Below are 20,748 nucleotides of genomic sequence, written 5' to 3' on the forward strand. Positions count from 1 at the left end.
CTGAAAACAGCACATGTCCAAACTGCTTTTTGAGACCAGCACCATGTGTAACCTGGGTGACTGACTACACTCCAGCAAGGGCAACCAGCCTTAGTGATGCTGAATGTATTTGCATTACTAACTGAAACCTCAAACCCCACTCGGTTGTGAATACTATCCATGATTCCACAGGATAAGCAGCTGGCTGTGTGCTAAGAGTCTGCTTCTGCATAAAAAAATACCTCCCCCTTTCCATCTAATGCAAATGTAAAATCACCAGAGCATTACCAAACAGCTTTCTGAGACCAGCAACATGTGTAACCTGGGTGACTCACTACACTCCAGCAAGGGCAACCAGCCTTACTGATGCTGAATGTATTTGCATTACTGAGTGCAACCTCAAACCCTTAAAGTATTCCTTATTTTTACCAGTACACCTTAATTTATCGTGAAAACATAGTCCATATTATTTTACATGTTCCTCACATTTAAATTTCTCCCAAAACAGAAAATAATAAACACAACTTCAACAAAAGGAATTCCAATTCTATTATTCATTTCTTAATTTACCATATACATCCCCTCTCAAACTCTAAACTCACCTTTAAAATTAGTTAGTTGTGATAGAAATGTGGCACTCAAACAGCAGATTATCAGAGCCAGGATCTCTGTTCTGTACACCTCTCTCCTCTCAGCAGAACCAGATAATGGCAAACTTTCCCTCTCTTTTTCCACACATATACATGTTAATTTCAAATCTCAGTGCTTCCCCCTTTTTTTCAAATGTAATCACATATTTCTATTGGTTGAAAACCAACCCTTTTCCAAAAGTACCCTTCCCCCAACTTGACTTCTGCCTAGTACCCTTCCCCCAACTTGACTTCTGCCTGCTACCATAGCAACAGCTCATGGAACACTGCTGTGTGGAGTTAGGTCAGAAGTTCGCCACACAATGTTTCATTTCCAAAGAGCAGGAGTGCTTGACTTTTCAAACCTAACAGCAAATCCATAGTACTGTTCTTTGGTAACACATTTTTCTGTACCAATACAAAACATGCTTCTATAAATTTACACATACAGCCTAGTTTTTATTCTAGAATGGTATGAAACAGCCAATCAGTTCTTTTTTTTATAAAAAAAATATGTATGCCTCCATTTCCAAACTGTCTTTCATTTCTTTTTACCATTCTACTGAATTACACCTCCTGAGTGCATCCAGTTCTCCTTTGAAGATGTTCACAGTGTGGATTGTAGGGCACAGCTATGTCTTCTGGAGTGAAAAGTATGCAGAGAAAACAGATATGGTGAGAGACCTTGCTTTGCCAAATGTAGACATTAAATGGATTGGTCAGAGAGGGTTAAAGTGGCACCAATTGATGCCATTGGTGAAATCCTTCATGCAAATCCAACACCCTGACCTCATAATAGTGCACTGTGGTGGCAATGACCTAGGCACTTTGACTGGGGTAGGTCTGGAAATGCTTATGAAGGAGACCTTTGCACAACTGTTTTCACTTTTCCCTAAAACTGCCTTTGTGTTTTCTAACATATGCCAAAGGCAAAAATGGAACTGGTCCAATCAGTTTTGTCCACAGATTGACAAAGCAAGAAAGCACGTCAACAAATCTGTTTCTGCTTTCCTCCGTGACTATGGTATGGGTTCCATTTACCACAACAACTTGCGTTACGACATGCAAGACATTTATAGAGGAGATGGTGTACACTTCACTGATGAAGGGAACAGAGTCTTCCTCTTGAACCTTAGACTCTGCATCGGTACTTACTTGTAGGTACCACTAAAAAAACACTTAATAAACACAACGGCTCTTTTTAGAGCCCCCTAATATCTAAACACTTAAATCTGCATTTCATTTCTTTTTTTATTTTTTTTTTACCGTACGCGTACGGTAAGCTTACCGTACGCGTACCCCGCGATTTTTTTTTAAAATCAATAAATGTTTTTTTTGTACTTTTCTGTCCTTCTTTGACCCCCTTACAAATGTTAGGGGTTCTGTAACTCTCTTCCTTGCCCCCTTTTCAAGTTATCACCCTTTTTTTTCTGAGTGAAATACACAAAATGGCGGCCGCCGCTTCCTGGTTTCGACCGATTCGAATGTTTACTAAGATCTAACAGCCAATCAGAATCGCGCTCGCGCACGCCACCGTACGCGTACGGTAAGCGCACCGTAAGCGCACCGTAAGCTGGCTCAGATATATATATTGATTTAAAGGCTATTTTCTCAGAATCTACTGAACAGATTTACACCAAACCTACAAAAGGCACTTCCTTGACCTGAGGACTACCTCTCTGCCAAATTTCAAGTAATTCTGTTCAGCCGTTCGGGCTGTAGCTGTGTCTAAAGGTCCTATGGAAAAATGCATGGGAAAAACGCGTTTTGGGACCCCCCTTTTATCTCAGCCCCCACTTGACGAATCCCCCCGAGACTTTCAGGGTAGGAGCGGAGCGTAGCGCCCCACCTATTTTGAAAAATTCGCGAGGATTCGTCGACCGGCGCCAAAGTTATTCAAAATAGAATGTTGCGGATTTCCTATGGTAAGAGGGTCCTAACTATAACTACCTACTGGCGACCGCCAGTAGGTAATATATATATATATATATATATATAAATTCACTGAAAAAACCATAGGTTTCACACATGTTATAGTTAGCGGAAATTTTACTGATAAAAAACCAATGAAATTCCCCCGTTATAGTTAGTGCAGGCAACTATAACTCACGCGACCGCAATCCTCTGCTGATGCTAATACTGTATTCAGACACTTATTTGCCCATGTCTTCTTCCATACATTTTTAGCTATACATATATTACAAATATTTTTTTTTCATAAAGACACATATGTCATCAGCAGAAGATTGCGGTCGCGTGAGTTATAGTTGCCTGCACTAACTATAACGGGGGAATTTCATTGGTTTTTTATCAGTAAAATTTCCGCTAACTATAACATGTGTGAAACCTATGGTTTTTTCAGTGAATTTGCAAGGTTTTTTAAATGCTAATTCCTAACTATAACGTGTGTGAAACCTATGGTTTTTTCAGTGAATTTGTACGGTTTTTTAAATGCTAAGTTACTTTACGCCATTCGTGGCGTGCGCGCCCACTTAACGCAGTTCGTTCCGTGCGCGCACGGTGCGCTTCGCGCACCGTGCGCGCACAGTGAGCACGCGGTGCGCTTCGCGCACCGCGCGCCCACTTTACGCAGTTAGTGCCGTGCACGCACGGTGGGCACGCAGTGCGATGACAAAGCAAGAAAGCACGTCAACAAATCTGTTTCTGCTTTCCTCCGTGACTATGGTATGGGTGCCATTTACCACAACAACTTGCGTTATGACATGCAAGACATTTATAGAGGAGATGGTGTGCACTTCAATGATGAAGGGAACAGAGTCTTCCTCTTGAACCTTAGACTCTGCATCGGTACTTACTTGTAGGTACCACTAAAAAATCATTTCATAAACACAACGGCTCTTTTTAGAGCCCCCTAATATCTAAACACTTAAATCTGATTTTCATTTTTTTTTTTTTTTTTTTTTCTACCGTACGCTTACCGTAAGCTTACCGTACGCGTACCCCGTGATTTTTTTTTAAAATCAATAAATGTTTTTTTGTACTTTTCTGTCCTTCTTTGACCCCCTTACAAATGTTAGGGGGTCTGTAACTCTCCTCATTGCCCCCTTTCCTTGTTTTCACTCTTTTTTTTCAGAGTGAAATACACAAAATGGCGGCCGCCGCTTCCTGGTTTCGGCCGATTCGAATGTTTACTAAGATCTAAGAGCCAATCAGAATCGCGCTCGCGCACGCCACCGTACGCTTACCGTAAGCGTACGGTAAGCGTACCGTAAGCGGGCTCAGATATATATATTGATTTAAAGGCTATTTTCTCAGAATCTACTGAATAGATTTACACCAAACCTACAAAAGGCACTTCCTTGACCTAGGGACTACCTCTCTGCCAAATTTTGAGTAATTCTGTTCAGCCGTTCGGGCTGTAGCTCGTTCTAAAGGTCCTATGGAAAAATGCATGGGAAAAACGCGTTTTGGGACCCCCCTTTTATCTCAGCCCCCGCTTGACGGATCCCCCCGAGACTTTCAGGGTAGGAGCGGAGCGTAGCGCCCCACCTATTTTGAGAAATTCGCGAGGATTCGTCGACCGGCGCCAAAGTTATTCAAAATAGAATGTTGAGGTTTTCCTATGGAAACGTGGTCCTAACTATAACTACCTACTGGCGACCGCCAGTAGGTAATATATATATATATATATATATATATATATATATATATATATATATATTCACTTAAAAAACTATAGGTTTCACACATGTTATAGTTAGGTGGATATTTCACTCGTAAAAAACCAATGAAATTCCACCGTTATAGTTAGTTCAGATAACTATAACTCGCGCGCCCACAATCCAGTGCTCATGACGTCACATATTTCAGCACTCATGACATGGTCAGTGGCATCACTCATGACATCACTGATGACATCATCCGTGTGATAGAGTGGCGGTCGCGCGAGTTATAGTTATCTGAACTAACTATAACGATAACGGTGGAATTTCATTTGCGCGCACGGTGCGCGCACGGTGCGCGGCTATAGATATGTATGTGCTTTTAAATGCAATTTTCTCAGGAATTGCAGAACAGATTGACTCCATATATGCAAAAGGCACTTCCCTGACCTGAGGACTACCTCTCTGCCAAATTTCAAGTAATTCTGTTCAGCCGTTCGGGCTGTACCTTCGACTAAAGGTCCTATGGGAAAATGCATGGGGAAAACGCACTTTGGGACCCCCCTTTTTTCTCGGCCCCCGCTTGAGGAATCACCCCGAGACTTTAAGGGTAGGAGCTGAGCGGAGCGCCCCATTAGTTTTGAAAATTTCGCGAGGATTTGTCAACCTGCTCCAAAGTTATTCAAAATAGAATTTTCAGATTTCCTATGGAAACATGGTCCTAACTATAACTATCTACTGGCGACCGCCAGTAGATTATATATATATATATATATATATATATATATATATATATATATATATATATATATATATATATATATATATATATATATATATATATATAACATCCAATTAAAGCAAAAGTCCAGTATGCTCTCAGTAAAGTGAGACAACAATCCCAAACGTAATGAAAGGTCTAGTGATTTATTTCACACAACGCGTTTCAGGGGAGTTATAGTTAGCTGGACTTTTCACTCATACAAAACCATTGAAATTCCCCCGTTATAGTTAGTTCAGCTAACTATAACTCGCGTGCCCGTAATGCACTGCTGATGACGTCACATATTACATCCTCATGACATGGTCAGTGACATCACTGATGACATCTCAAATGACATCACTGATTACATCACTGATGACATCATCCAGTGAATGTGTGTTTTTCTAAAAATTAAATATTTTTTATATATGTATATCTCAAGGTCGATTGAAGAATAAATGGGTATATAAGTGTCTAAATGGATGATTTGTTTTTGAAAAATTGATTGTATAACTGACTGATTAAGTGTATCTTAGTAAACACATGGCTTAGTGAGTAATGTTTAAATATGTAAATATCTGTATCAGTCTCTCACTTTGTGTATAAGTGGCTGCATGGGTTGGTGAGTAGCTACATGAGTGTCTATATAGGTTAATAGTTGGTTTTTTGAGTATCAGTATGAGTGTCTGAGTGTCTGTATGGTTCGGTGGGGGTATTATGTAGTGCATAGGTGCATGAATGAGTGACTCACTGTTTGTATGTGTTGAAGACAGCATGTGTGCAGGACTGTATGGGTGGATGAGTGTGTGCATGGGTGTGTTAGTGAGTGAATGACTGTCTCAATAGTGTCTTTCTGAGTAACTACATATGTTTTAAACTAGTATATGTGACTATTAGTGTATGTAAGTGAGTATATGTGAGAGTGAGAGATTGGAAGAGTTCCTGTATGAATAAGTATGTGTTTCTATAAGTGATTGTTTAAAAGACTAAGTATGTGTAAGTTTCTGTAGAAGTAGGTGTGGTGGTGTGTGTATAACTGTATATGCAAGTAAATGGATGTTTGATTCTTTATTAGCATGAGTGACTGTGTGTGAGTAACTCTATGGATGAGTGGCATTGTGTAACAGGATGTATAGGTGTAGGAGTACATATGATGAGTGAGTACATGTATGAGTGACTGTATAGGACTGTTGGTAAATGAGTGTATGTGTATGTGGGTCTTAGAATTACTGAATATGTTGTTGTAACTGGTATTGGTATGTGCATCATTTTGAAAATTTTAGTTTCTATTTTTGAATGTGTGTATCAAAGGTTATATTAGGGTGAGAGGAGGTCTGCCACTCTATCACAAGGATGATGCCATCAGTGATGTCATTTGAGATGTCATCAGTGATGTCATGAGCGATGTCACTGACCATGTCATGAGTGATGTAATATGTGACGTCATCAGCAGTGCATTGTGGGCGCGCGAGTTATAGTTAGCTGAACTAACTATAGCGGGGGAATTTCAATTGTTTTGTACGAGTGAAAAGTCCACCTAACTATAACGCCCCTGAAACCTATGGTTTTTTCAGTGAATTTCTAAGGTTTTTTTAAATGCTAATTCCTAACTATAACATGCCTGAAACCTATGCTTTTTTCAGTGAATTTCAAAGGTTTTTTAAATGCTAATTTCTAACTATGCCTACAGAGATACGACATTTGAAGAAAGAAGAAAAACGCACAGAAAGAAGAAAAAAGAAATGCATAAAGAAGCAACAGAAGCCCTCAAAGACGAAGAAAAGTGCAGGAAGAAGGATAACGTGCAAAAAGAACAAACAGGAGAGCAGAAAGAAGCCTTGTTGCAAAATCATCCTGTACCCTCAACTTTTTCAGATGGATACTGGTGGTAACTCAGTCTGACTAACCAGTCCTAGAGCCAGTGCTATGTTAAAAGACACTCAGAATACAGTGAAAACACCTACATACACAAGGGAACACTATGCGTTGGGATCACCTCCAGTAAGCACCACAGAGCTGTGTTGCAGAGAGATGTAAAAAGGGGAATGGCCTAGACCACCTCTGTGCAACGCAGCGCAGTGGCACTTACTGGAAGCACCTGGTGGGCTTGTTGGCCCCCAGGGTCCCTCAGGATTGAAGGTGAATTATTTCCCCAACTTAAAACGCGCCACAGGGTGTGTTTGCACATGTTAACTCAGGCCCCGTCCCCTCACTTCACCACTGTGTAAACACGCCCTGTGGCCGTTTTTAGTTGGGAGATTACGTTCATTTGAATCCTGAGGGTCCCTAGGGTCCAACCAGCCCACTAGGTACCTCCAGTAAGCGCCACAGAGCTGTGTTGCAGAGAAGTGTAAAAAGTGGCACGGCCTGGACCACCTCTCTGCCACGCAGCTCAGTGGCGCTTACTGGAAGCACCTGGTGGGCTAGTTAGCCCCCAGGGGGCCTCAGGATTGAAGGGGAATTATTTCCCCAATTTAAAACGCGCCATAGGGCGTGTTTGCACACTTCACCTAGGCCCCGTCCCCTCCCTTCCCCACTGTGTAAACACGACCTGTGGCCGTTTTAAGTTGGGAGATTAAGTCATCTTGAATCCTGAGGGTCCCTAGGGGCAAAATAGCCCACTAGGTACGTCCAGTAAGCGCTATTGCAGAGAGGTGTAAAAAGGGGTATGGCCTGCACCACCTCTCTGCAACGCAGGGCAGTAGTGCTTACTGGAAGCACCTGGTGGGCTAGTTGGCCCCCAGGGTCCCTCAGGATTGGAAGGGAATTATTTCCCCAACTTAAAACGCACCACAGGGCGTGTTTGCATACGTCACCTCAGGCCCCATCCCCACCCTTCACCACTGTGTAAACGCACCCTGTGGCCGTTCTAAGTTGAGAGATTAAGTCCCCTTGAATCCTAAGGGTCCCTAGGGTCAAACTAGCCCACTAGGTACCTCCAGTAAGCGCCACAGAGCTGCATTGCATAGAGGTGTAAAAAGGGGCGTGGCCTCAGAACACCTGTCTGCAACGCAGCTCCCTGGCGCATACTGGAGATACCTGTTGGGCTAGTTGGCCCTCAGGGACCCTCAGTATTGAAGGAGAATTAATTCCCCAACTTACAACTGGCCAGGGGGCGCGTTTGCAGAGTGCTGCAAGGAAGGGGCATGGCCTCCAACACAATGCCGGTTTTTTATTTATTTTATTTTTTTAAGATGGAGGGCTGTGTGGCCCCCTTCTTTTTCTAATTTATTGGCCCAGGGGACATCATCCCCCAGGGCCTGCCCCCTAATTTATTTATTTATTTATTTTAAATTTGGAAGGGGGCCATGTGGCCCCCCTCCCAAGGCCTTAATTGGCCCCGGGGACCCCAACCCCCAGGGCATGGCCTTTTTAAAAAAAAAATAATTAGGAGGGGGGCTGCGTTGCTCCCCTCCTCAGGCCACTTATAGCCCCGGGGACCCCATCCCCCGGAGCCGGCCTTTTAAATTTTTTTTTTAATTTAATATATTTATAGAAACACCTAGGACATGCTGGACAAACCGTATGTACCTATCACCATGACGATTTGGTTGATATTCATTAAAAGGTGACTATGCATACAATGAATCCACGTGGAATGTATTTACACCGCTAGTGAAGCTCTGACGTGTCTGACGCCCTACCGTGCCTAATCCCGGCGCCCCCGCCGGTGGGTACTCTCCAAGTAGACACCCTTGTTGTTTATTTATACGAACATGGGTAGCAATTGACGGTCACATTTAATACACACGCACACCAAGCCACTCAAAGGGGATTCGACACAAATTCGACCAAAACTATGCAAGAAACCCCCCTCACGGTTAATAAAACACACATCCACCACCGGATGTGTAATACTTTTTATTTTACCCTCTGGAAAGGAGACGAACCTCACTTGAGACTCACAGCGTGCTCCTGGCTGAGCCCAATGCTGTGTTACACCCACCAGTGCCCGCAGAGTGCCACACACCTCTGTGTTGTATTCTACCAGCTAGTGAGTATGCTATGACACTCTCTAGCCCATGTGCACTGTAACACCACACCCTGAATATGTCATGCCACACTTGCCTTCGCACGGGTTATATTGCCCCATCTAACGTGCCTTCCGCGATGCCTATGTTATAACGCACAGCGCTATGCCATACATATTACAATCTGGGATCCATATCTTTGTCACAGTGCATATGCAATGTTACACTCCCCAGCACATATTTTATATTACAAATTTAGAGACTAGTTAGGTTACACAACACTGTCCTGTGGATATTACAATCCAAGGTGCATATCGCATAACATGCGCTAGTGCCTGTGCTATCTCGCGCTCTCCAATGAATCTGTCACTGCGCACAATGTATTACATATTATATTTCCCGCCCCGGTTCATCTTATATCACACTTTTTGGTGCATAGTTTATACCATACACTATACCTAGTTTTCATTTTCAATCGTGCTCTCAGGACTATGTTCTATATAACACTGCGTTCACCTACCCTTTTCACGGGCATCACATTTTGCGGTGGGGGGTGGAGGGTCAGGGGTTGTTTCTGCCAAGTGAGCCCAGAGTCACAGTCACAAACGTCCTTTTCTTCCTGAATAAAAGTGAGATTATGCTGCATACTTGTTCATATTTTAAGTAGTTTGCACAGACACACATTTTAAAAACAATAAAGTTCCTAATACCCACCTTCTCTGAACAGTTAGCTTGCTGCCCCATCCACCTCCTCCCTATCCTCTGTTGTCTGAATCCATGCACTAGCCTCCTCCCTCCTGCCATGCATGGTCTGGCGTGCTACCACTGCCCTCCATTTAGCATGATGTACCAGTCCACTCCTCCTGCCCTCCATTGCCCAATTCTTTGCCCCATCATTGACCTCTTGCTTAGCCTCTGTGCTTAGCTTGCTGCCCCTATTCTCCTTCCCTCTGCCCTCCGATGTCTTTGTGCATGCCCCAGCTCCATCCTTTTTGCCCACCATGTTCCATGGACCTGCCACTCCTATCTACTTTGAGTGTTCTGTTGAGCTGACACTCCCCTCCCACCTGCCTAGCATTGTCAGATGACTGTAACCTGTCCCTGCTACCTCCACCCTGCCTGTCCACATGCCATGCCCCTATCCCCTTCCTCCTGTCCTCCATGGTCCATTTTACTGCCACACCCTTCTGCCCTCCCTGGTCTGTTGTGCTGCAACTGCTCCTCTTTCCTGCCCTGCGCGGTCTGTTTTGAGGCCCCTTCCCCTGAACTCTCTTATCTGTGCCCAGGTCCTGACCCTCCCTTCTATCCTCCATGGTCCTTTGTGCATGCCCCTGCACCCTCCTTCTTTCCCATCATAGCCATTGTGCTGCCACTAACCCTCCCGCTTGCCATGCATGGTCTTCTGTGCTGCCACAGCCCCTCCCACCTTCCCTGTGTGGTCAGCTAGCTGCCCCTGACCCTCTCCCACCTTCCCTCCATGGTCTGTGTGTATGCCATCATAGTTGCTCTCCACGGTGTGTCTTGTTTCTAGTGCCCATCCTGCCTGACCTCCATGGTCATCTTGCTGCTCCTGCCCTGCCCCCTTGCCCCCAGCCCCCTGTTTCCATGTGCAGACACCTATTCCCTTCCTCCTGGCTTGTCTGTTCCATTGTAATGCCCCTGATCCATCTCTCCTGCCCTTTATGGTCTGTTATGCTGCAGCTTTCTCTCCTGTCTGTCCATTATGGTCAGCTAGCTACCATTGCCTCTTTCCCCTCTTATCTCTGTTGTCCATGTGCATGGTCCTGTCCCCTCCCTATTGATTTCTATGGATTGTTGTGCTGCACTCCCATCCCGCATGCCCTGTGTGGTGTATTGTGCTGCTGCAAACCCTGATGACTGCCCTGTGGGGTCAGTTTTGTTCACCTCTCCATGTCCCTCCTGTCCTCTGTTATCCGAGTCCATGTCCCTACCCCAATTCCTCCTGCCTTACATGATCCAATGTACCATACTTGCGAACATTTTGAAGTTGGAAAGAGGGAGATTTTGAAAAAAAACTGGGGTATTGATTTTCCCCTTTGAGCTACATTGAAAAAGAGGAGATTGTAGACAGGAGACAGATCAAATAAAGCCCATTTGAGCTTAAAAATATTGGACGTTTCCTGGCTGAATCGGGTCTGTTGGCATGTATGGTTGTACTACCACTGCCTCTTCCTTCTGCCCACAATGGTCTATTATATTGCCACAGCCTCTCTCTCTTGCCAGTCCTGTATTGTTGGTTTGTTGCCCCTGCCCCCCTTTCCACTGCCCTCTATAGTCTGTTGTGCTGCCACTGCCCTTCCTGCCTGCCCAGTGTGGTCAAATTGTTGCCTCTGCACCCTCCTACCTGCCTTCAATTTTCAGAGTCCGTGCCCCTGGCCTCTGCCTCTCAACAGTATCCTAATGAACAACCAGATTGCTAACAATCTATATTTATTACAAAAGTGTGGAACGCCTGATGTCATCTTGATGAAATCAAAACTGTAATACCTAGAGCATTTCCTTAGAAATTACATATATGAGAGGGTCTTATTTGCATCAAAATTATGGTTAGTGCTCTAAAAAGCTAAAATGGGGACCTATTTTCTGAGTTTTCAAATAGCGACAAAGCACTTTTCAATTATTTGTTATCTTTATGCTTTTTTATCCAGTTGACCACTTGATTAAATGTTGCACTTAGGGGAGGGGATGTGGTGTTACTTCCAGAGCTGCAGACTTTGCAACTGGGAACCAGGTTGGAGTTTCTGCTTCAGCTCAACATTCTGTGATTCTGGTCAAATCACTTAATCTCCCCCTGTCTACAACCAAAATGAATGAAAAAAATGAATTTGATCTTGTGTGATGTAACCAATGCTCATGTGAAGCACTCCAATACCTGACAAGTCTGCACTATATAAAACTGCAAAAACACAAGAAATAAGTGTTTTGCACACTTCTGTGATTGGGCTGCATGTGGGCTACATCTGAGTGATATTTGTGCTACATTTGTTTTTTTTTGTCTCTGGTGGCCATCTTGGGAGATTATTTGTTATGAAGTTTCCTAATTTCCTCATTTACTGCAGTCTCCTCAGTTTTTTACTTTGGTTCCATCAAGAAGGCATTCAGATGTGTCACACATTTGCCATAAATTCTGAATGTTAGCACTCTAGTTGCTCATTAGATCACTGTAGTAAAGCTACTGCTCACCACGGAATTCTGCTGCTGGTATTGAAAGTGCATGTTTCAGTCTGCATGTCAGAATTTTTTAATGAAAAGTCACTCAAAATATGCCCTAATTTTTCTTTCTTCAGCACTAATCATAATTTCTATGGCAAAATGAACCCCCTCATTGTGTTCCTTTTTAAAATACATGTTTTAAGTGTTACCAGTTTATTCCAATCAAGATGGCTTCATGTGTGCCATACTTTTGTCATAAGTAAGACAGTGAGCGCTCTAGTTGTTCTTAAGAACACTCTGGGACATTCTGTCATTGGGTTACACTTGGGCTACATCTGGGTGATATTTGGGCTACATTTGGGCTCTTTTGTCTCTGGTGGACATCTTGGGAGACTTATTTGTTATGAAGTTTCCTAATTTCCTCATTTACTGCAGTCTCCTCAGTAGGAAATACTTTCAGTTTTTTACTTTGGTTCCATCAAGAAGGCATTCAGATGTGTCACACATTTGCCATAAATTCTGAATGTTAGCACTCTAGTTGCTCATTAGATCACTGTAGTAAAGCTACTGCTCACCAGAGAAGTCTGCTGCTGGTATTCAAAGTGCATATTTCACTCTGCATGTCAGAACGTTTTTATGAAATAGAAGAGGATTTGAGAAGTCAAAATGTGCCCTAATTTTTCTTTCTGGAGCACTAATCATAATTTCTATGGCAAAATGAACCCCCTCATTTTGTTTCTTTGCAACTTAAATGTTTTAAGTGTTACCACTTTATTCCAATCAAGATGGCTTCAGGTGTGCCTTACTTTTGTCATAAGTAAGACTGTTAGCGCTCTAGTTGTTCGTTAGAACACTCTGGGACATTCTGTCATTGGGCTATACTTGGGCTACATCAGGGTGATATTTGTGCTACATTTGGGCTCTTTTGTTTCTGGTAGCCATTTTGGGAGATTTATTTGTTATGAAGTTTCCTAATTTCCTCATTTACTACAGTCTCCTTAGTAGCAAATACTTTCAGTTTTTTACTTTGATTCCATCAAGAAGGCATTCAGATATGTCACACATTTGCCATTAATTCAGAATGTTAGCACTCTAGTTGCTCATTAGATCACTGTAGTAAAGCTACTGCTCACCAGGGAAGTCTGCTGCTGGTATTGAAAGAGCATGTTTCAGTCTGCATGTCAGAATGTTTTAATGAAATAGAAGAGGATTTGAGGAGTCACTCAAAATGTGCCCTAATTTTTCTTTCTGCAGCACTAATCCTACTTTCTATGGCAAAATAAACCCCCTCATTTTGTTCCTTTTTAATTTCAATGTTTTAAGACTTCCACTTTATTCCAATCAAGATGGCTTCAGGTGTGCAATACGTTTGTCATAAGTAGGACTGTTAGCGCTCTAGTTGTTCTTTAGAACACTCTGGGAAGCTGCAGTAGAACACAAAGGAATCAACTGACAGTCTCTTCCCTGTCCATACTAGTACCATACTAATTTCAGGAATAGTGGTGTGTTCTAAGGTGATTGTACCCTGTGAAACACCTTCTGCTGGGATATCATGAATCATGTTTGAGGGAAAACTGAAGATAAAATGAGAGCATATTTTCTGTAAATTCACATTATCTTTCTCAGTCATGTGAGAATGAAGTCTGTCATTCTCAGTAAATCATGTACATCCAACAAGGGCAGAGACTATCAGTTGATTCCTTTGTGTTCTATTGCAGCTTCCCAGGGTGTTCATTTTGTCACAAAAATTATGGTTAGTGCTGTAGAAAGAAAAATTAGGACATGTTTTAAGTGAGATCTCAAATATCTTCCAGTTATATTTCAACAGGAGCAGCCTGTCAGTTGATGCCTTTGTGTTTTACTGCAGCTTCCCAGAGTGTTCTAAAGTACAACTAGAGCGCTAACAGCCTTACTTATGACAAAAGTATGGCACACCTGAAGCCATCTTGATTGGAATAAACTGGTAACACTTAAAACATTTAATTTAAAAAGGAACAAAATGATGGGTTTCATTTTGTCATAGAAATTATGGTTAGTGCTGTAGAAAGAAAAATTAGGACATGTTTCAAGTTTGATCTCAAATGTCTTCCTGTTATATTTCAACAGGAGCAGCCTGTCAGTTGATGCCTTTGTGTTCTACTGCAGCTTCCCAGAGTGTTCTAAAGAACAACTAGATCACTAACAGTCTTACTTATGACAAAATTATGGCACACCTGAAACCATCTAGTTTGGAATAAACTGGTAACTCTTAAAACATGTCATTTAAAAAGGAACAAAATGAGGGGGTTCATGTTGTCATAGAAATTATGGTTAGTGCTAAGGAAAGAAAAATTAGGACATGTTTTAAGTGAGATCTCAAATATCTTCCTGTTATATTTCAACAGGAGCAGCCTGTCAGTTAATGCCTTTGTGTTTTACTGCAGCTTCCCAGAGTGTTCTAAAGAACAACTAGAGAGCTAACAGTCTTACTTATGACAACATTATGGCACACCTGATGCCATCTTGATTGGAATAAAGTGGTGGTGGCGGGTCCCAGTAGCTCCCAGATGGGGAATAAAAGGGCCGTTAAGCATAACGCGGGGCACTTGGAAGGATTTGATAAACATATGGAGACCTTCCTCAAGAATGCGCAAATGCTAAAACATGCACCCTGCCAGGAGGAAGAGGAGTCTGTAGAAAATTGCGACGCTGTCACCACTATTGTAGACCCCGATGGCGGGTTTCCCTTAGAGGGAGAGGGTGTATAGGAGGACGATTTCTCCTCTGATGAGGATAAGGACTAGGGGTGTCCCTGGCATCCAGAGTCCCACCCCTCTCAGTCCCGGGTTGGGAACGGGGTCCACTCGGACATGTTCGAGCCTACCCAAATTTACCATCCTAGGTCGGCGGAGTGGACCCCTGACACCAAAGTGGCAGAGTATGTGGTGGGGAAAATCCATCAACCCCTTGAATGGGAGGTCATGAATAGGATGAGGGGAAAATGCCCCAGGCCCTCACAGAAGGGGAAGGTGGCACACACGCCTGAAATTGATGAGAAACTATGTACCTTTTTCTCCAAGTATATGAGGGATCCCAAGAAAGGAATTGATAGGTCCTGGACGTGGGAGGGCCCTTGACCCAAATTATTCAATTGGCGGAGCGTTCAAAAGAGTCAGGATCCCCTTTGTCCATTGATATTGTGGCTGGTTTGGCGCACTACCCTAAACCCTAAAACACTACCCCCAGCACAACACCCTACACTACCCAAACATAACAGCACTACCCTAAACCCTAAAACACTACCACCAGCACGACTCCCTACACTACCCAAACACCACTGCACTACCCGAAACCCTACATCTACCCCAGCACAACCCCCTACACTACACAAACACCACTGCACTACCCTAAACCCTAAAACACTTCCCCCACCATGATCCCCTTCACTACACAAACACCACTGCACTGCCCTAAACACTAAATCTACCCCCAGCATGAACCCCTATACTACACAAACACCACTGCACTACCCTAAACCCTAAAACACTATCCCCAGCACGACACCCTTCACTACCTAAACACAACTGCACTACCCTAAACCCTAAAACACTACCCCATCACGACCCCCTTCACTACCCAATCACCACTGCACGACCCTAAACCCTAAAACATGACCCCCTACACTACACAGACACCACTGCACTACCCTAAACCTTAAAACACTAGAACCCAGCACAACCCCCACCAGTACACAAATACCCCTGCACTACCCTAAACCCTAAAACACTACACCCTACACTACACAAACACCACTGCACTACCCTAAACCCTAAAACACTACCCCCAGCACTACCCCCTACACTACACAAACACCACTGCACTACCCTAAACCCTACAACACTACCCCAGCACCACCCCCTACACTACCCAAACACCACTACACTGCCATAAACCCTAAAACACTACCCCCAGCACAACCCCATACACTAAACAAACATCACTGCACTGCCATAAACCCTAAAACACGACCCCCAGCATGACTCCCTACATTACTGCACTACCCTAAACCCTAAATCTACCCCCAGCATGACCCCCTACACTACCCAAACACCACTACACTAACCTAAACCATTAAACACTACCCCAGCATGACCCCCTACACTACACAAACACCACTGCACTACCCTAAACCCTAAAACACTACCACCAGCATGACCCCCTACACTACTCAAACACCACTGCACTACCCTAAACCCTAAAACACTACACCCTACACTACACAAACACCACTGCACTACCCTAAACCCTAAAACACTACCCCAGCACTACCCCCTACACTACACAAACACCACTGCACTACCCTAAACCCTAAAATACTACCCCAGCACCCCCCCTACACTACCTAAACACCACTACACTGCCATAAACCCTAAAACACTACCCCCAGCACAACCCCTTACACTACACAAACACCACTGCACTACCCTAAACCCTAAAACACTACCCTCAGCATGACTTCCTACACTACCCAAACACCACTGCACTACCCTAAACCCTACATCTACCCCCAGCATGACCCCTACACTACCCAAACACCACTACACTACCCTAAACCATAAAACACTACCCCAGCATGACCCCCTACACTACACAAACACCACTGCACTACCCTAAACCCTAAAACACTACCACCAGCATGACCCCCTACACTACTCAAACACCACTGCACTACCCTGAACCCTAAAACACTACCCCAGCACTACCCCCTACACTACACAAACACCACTGCACTACCCTAAACCCTAAAATACTACCCCAGCACCACCCCCTACACTACCTAAACACCACTACACTGCCATAAACCCTAAAACACTACCCCCAGCACAACCCCTTACACTACACAAACACCACTGCACTACCCTAAACCCTAAAACACTACCACCAGCATGACCCCCTACACTACTCAAACACCACTGCACTACCATAAACCCTAAAACACTACCCCCAGCATGACCCCCTACACTACTGCACTACCCTAAACCCTAAAACACTACCCCAGCATGACCCCTACACTACCTAAACACCATTGCACTACCCTAAACCCTAAAACACTACCCCAGCACATCCCTCTACACTATCCAAACACCACTGCACTACCCTAAACCCTAGAAGAAGCAAAAACACCCCATGCCCAATCCCCCTTACCTCTCACTCCTCGTGGTTCCTCTCTCCTCAAGGTACCTGCTTCACGTCGTCTCTGAGGTGCGTTGCACGTTATTGTGAGGAAACGGAACAGACTCTGTATCCTTACAACAACGTGGATCATCTACTTGTTTTTTAGAATGCATGGTCACTTACCATACATACCTTTACAACAGAATTTGTTGTAAAGGCATGCGTGGTAAATGACCATGTGTTCTAAAAAAACTGTGTAGTAATGACTTCGCAATGTAAAACGCATCCGTGGTAATGCATGTGTTGTAATGGCATCGCGAAGTAAAAAAGTTGTTGTAACGGCTGTTTACCGATTGATTGATTAATTAGGAGAAAGGAATGTGTTTTTTTTACCGAAAAGTGCATTCCCAGCTGTTGTATTGTGAAAGTGTCCGCATGGCCTGGTTTCACTTCTGGTGAAAAAGAGGAAGAGTCTGTTTGGATCTAAAGGAGTTCTGTTGTTGGACGGGGCCGGCGCGACACGTCATCAGAAAACATAGCTAATAGAAAGCGTCCTCCCTGAAGGGTGGAGCAGTGCCATGAGAGGTGAACGAGTGTGCATCCCACCGCAGTATGACCGTACCGCGTGACCCATGTGCCACCTCCAGGGTACGGGAGGCAGAAGCGGCATCGTAGGTCCTCTTGAAGACCGTTGTAGCCCTAATTCTACATTTTGGTACTAGGGCATTTTAAATTTGTTGTTCCTGCCAGATACAAAGAGAAGATCCTGTGGTATTCAATGCCCTCGTTACCTTTTTTGTGGGTTGTGGTGCTTGTCACTTCACTGCCCCGCCGGTGCACATGACTGGGCACCCCACCTCGTGTGCCATCTGGAGGGTCTCTGCCCTCGGATCAGTGGTTTCAGTTTCTTGAGTGGCAACATAAACAGTTGCTCCCAAAGGACTAGCCTGTACACTTAGGTGAATATCCCCTGCACCAGCATTCCACGGAAATTCTTTCCTAGCTCTTCCACGTCAAAGACGACATCATAATAGCAAGACTCCGCCCGCGACACCGTATGACGTCATCGGAGCCATAAGAGGACCTCGTTGGCATGCTGACGTCAGTTCCACCCATTATTTCTGTGCCACCGAGGCAAACAGGCGGACCGAGACATTTTCACATGTATACATAGTATAATAAATATATATATATTCACTGAAAAAAACATAGGTTTCACACACGTTATAGTTAGAAATTAACATTTAAAAAACCTTAGAAATTCACAGAAATAAACATAGTTTTCAGGGGCGTTATAGTTAGTTGGACATTAGTTGAAATTCCCCCGTTATAGTTAGTTCAGCTAACTATAACTTGCGCGCCTGCAATGCACTGCTGATGACGTCACATATTACATCACTCATGACATGGTCAGTTACATCACTCATGATATCACTGATGACATCACAAATGACATCACTGATGACATCATCCAGTGAATGTGTGTTTTTCTGAAAATTAAATATGTTTTTTATATGTATATCTCAAGGTCGATGGAAGAATAAATGGGCATATAAGGATCTAAATGGATGATTTTTTTTGTAAAATTGTGTAACTGATTGATTAAGTGTATCTTAGTGAATACATGGGTTAGTGAGAAATGTTTAAATATGTAAATATCTGTATCAGTCCCTCACTTTGTGTATAAGTGGCTGCATGGGTTGGTGAGTAGCTACATGAGTGTCTATATGGCTTATTAGTTGTTTTTTTGAGGATCAGTATGAGTGTCTGAGTGTCTGTATGGTTCGGTGGGGGTATTACGTAGTGCATAGGTGTATGAATGAGTGACTCACTGTTTGTATGTGTTGAAGACAGCATGTGTGCAGGACTGTATGGGCGGATGAGTGTGTGCATGGGTGTGTTAGTGAGTGAATGACTGTCTCAATAGTGTCTTTATGAGTAACTACATATGTTTTAAACTAGTATATGTGACTATTGGTGTATATAAGTGAGTATATGTGAGAGTGAGAGATTGAAAGAGTTCCTGTATGAATAAGTATGTGTTTCTATAAGTGATTGTTTAAAAAACTAAGTATGTGTAAGTTTCTGTAGAAGTAAGTGTGGTGGTGAGTGTATAACTGTATATGCAAGTAAATGGATGTTTGATTCTTTATTAGCATGAGTGACTATGTGTGTGAGTAACTTTATGGATGAGTGGCGTTGTGTAACAGGATTTATAGGTGTATGAGTACATATGATGAGTGAGTACATGTATGAGTGACTGTATAGGACTGTTGGTGAATGAGTGGATGTGTTTGTGGATCTTAGAATTACTGAATAGGTTGTTGTAACTGATATTGGTATGTCAATTGTTTTGAAAATGTTAGTTTCTATTTTTGAATGTGTGTATCAAAGGTTATATTAGGGGGAGAGGAGGTCTGCCACACTATCACAAGGATGATGTCATCAGTGATGTCATTTGAGATGTCATCAGTGATGTCATGAGTGATGTCACTGACCATGTCATGAGTGATGTAATATGTTGCGTCATCAGCAGTGCATTGCGGGCGCGCGAGTTATAGTTAGCTGAACTAACTATAACGGGGGAATTTCAATGGTTTTGTACGAGTGAAAAGTCCAGCTAACTATAACGCCCCTGAAACCTATGGTTTTTTCAGTGAATTTCTAAGGTTTTTTAAATGCTAATTCCTAACTATAACGTGCCTAAAACCTATGTTTTTTTCAGTGAATTTCAAAGGTTTTTTAAATGCTAATTTCTAACTATGCATACAGCGATAGGACATGTGAAGAAAGAAGAAAAACGCACAGAAAGAAAAAAAAGAAATGCAGAAAGAAGCAACAGAAGTCCTCAAAGACGAAGAAAAGTGCAGGAAAAAGGATAACGTGCAGAAAGAACAAACAGAAGAGCAGAAAGAAGCCTTGTTGCAAAATCATCCTGTACCCTCAACTTTTTCAGACGGATACTGGTGGTAACTGAGTCTGACTAACCAGTCCTAGAGCCAGTTCTATGTTAAAAGACACTCAGAATACAGTGAAACCACCTACATACACTAGGGAACACTATGCGTTGGGATCACCGTGTGATCGGCATGACCTCCTCTGTAAGCCCCTAGTATATAATAGGGCAGGGGATTAAAACTACCTCTTAAAACGCGCCACAGGGCTTGTTTGCACACGTCACCTCAGGCCCGTCCCCTCACTTCCCCACTGTGTAAACACGCCCTGTGGCTGTTTTAAGTTGGGAGATTAAGTCCCCTTGAATCCTGAGGGTCCCTAGGGTCAAACTAGACCACTAGGTACCTCCAGTAAAGCGCCACAGAGCTGCGTTGCAGAGAGATGTAAAAAGGGGCACGGCCTAGACCACCTTTCTGCAACGCAGCGCAGTGGCGCTTACAGGAAGCACCTGGTGGGCAAGTTGGCCCCAGGGTCCCTCAGGGTTGAAAGGGAATTATTTT

Source organism: Triturus cristatus, chromosome 8 (assembly GCF_964204655.1).
Source record: "Triturus cristatus chromosome 8, aTriCri1.1, whole genome shotgun sequence".
Lineage (NCBI taxonomy): Eukaryota > Metazoa > Chordata > Amphibia > Caudata > Salamandridae > Triturus > Triturus cristatus.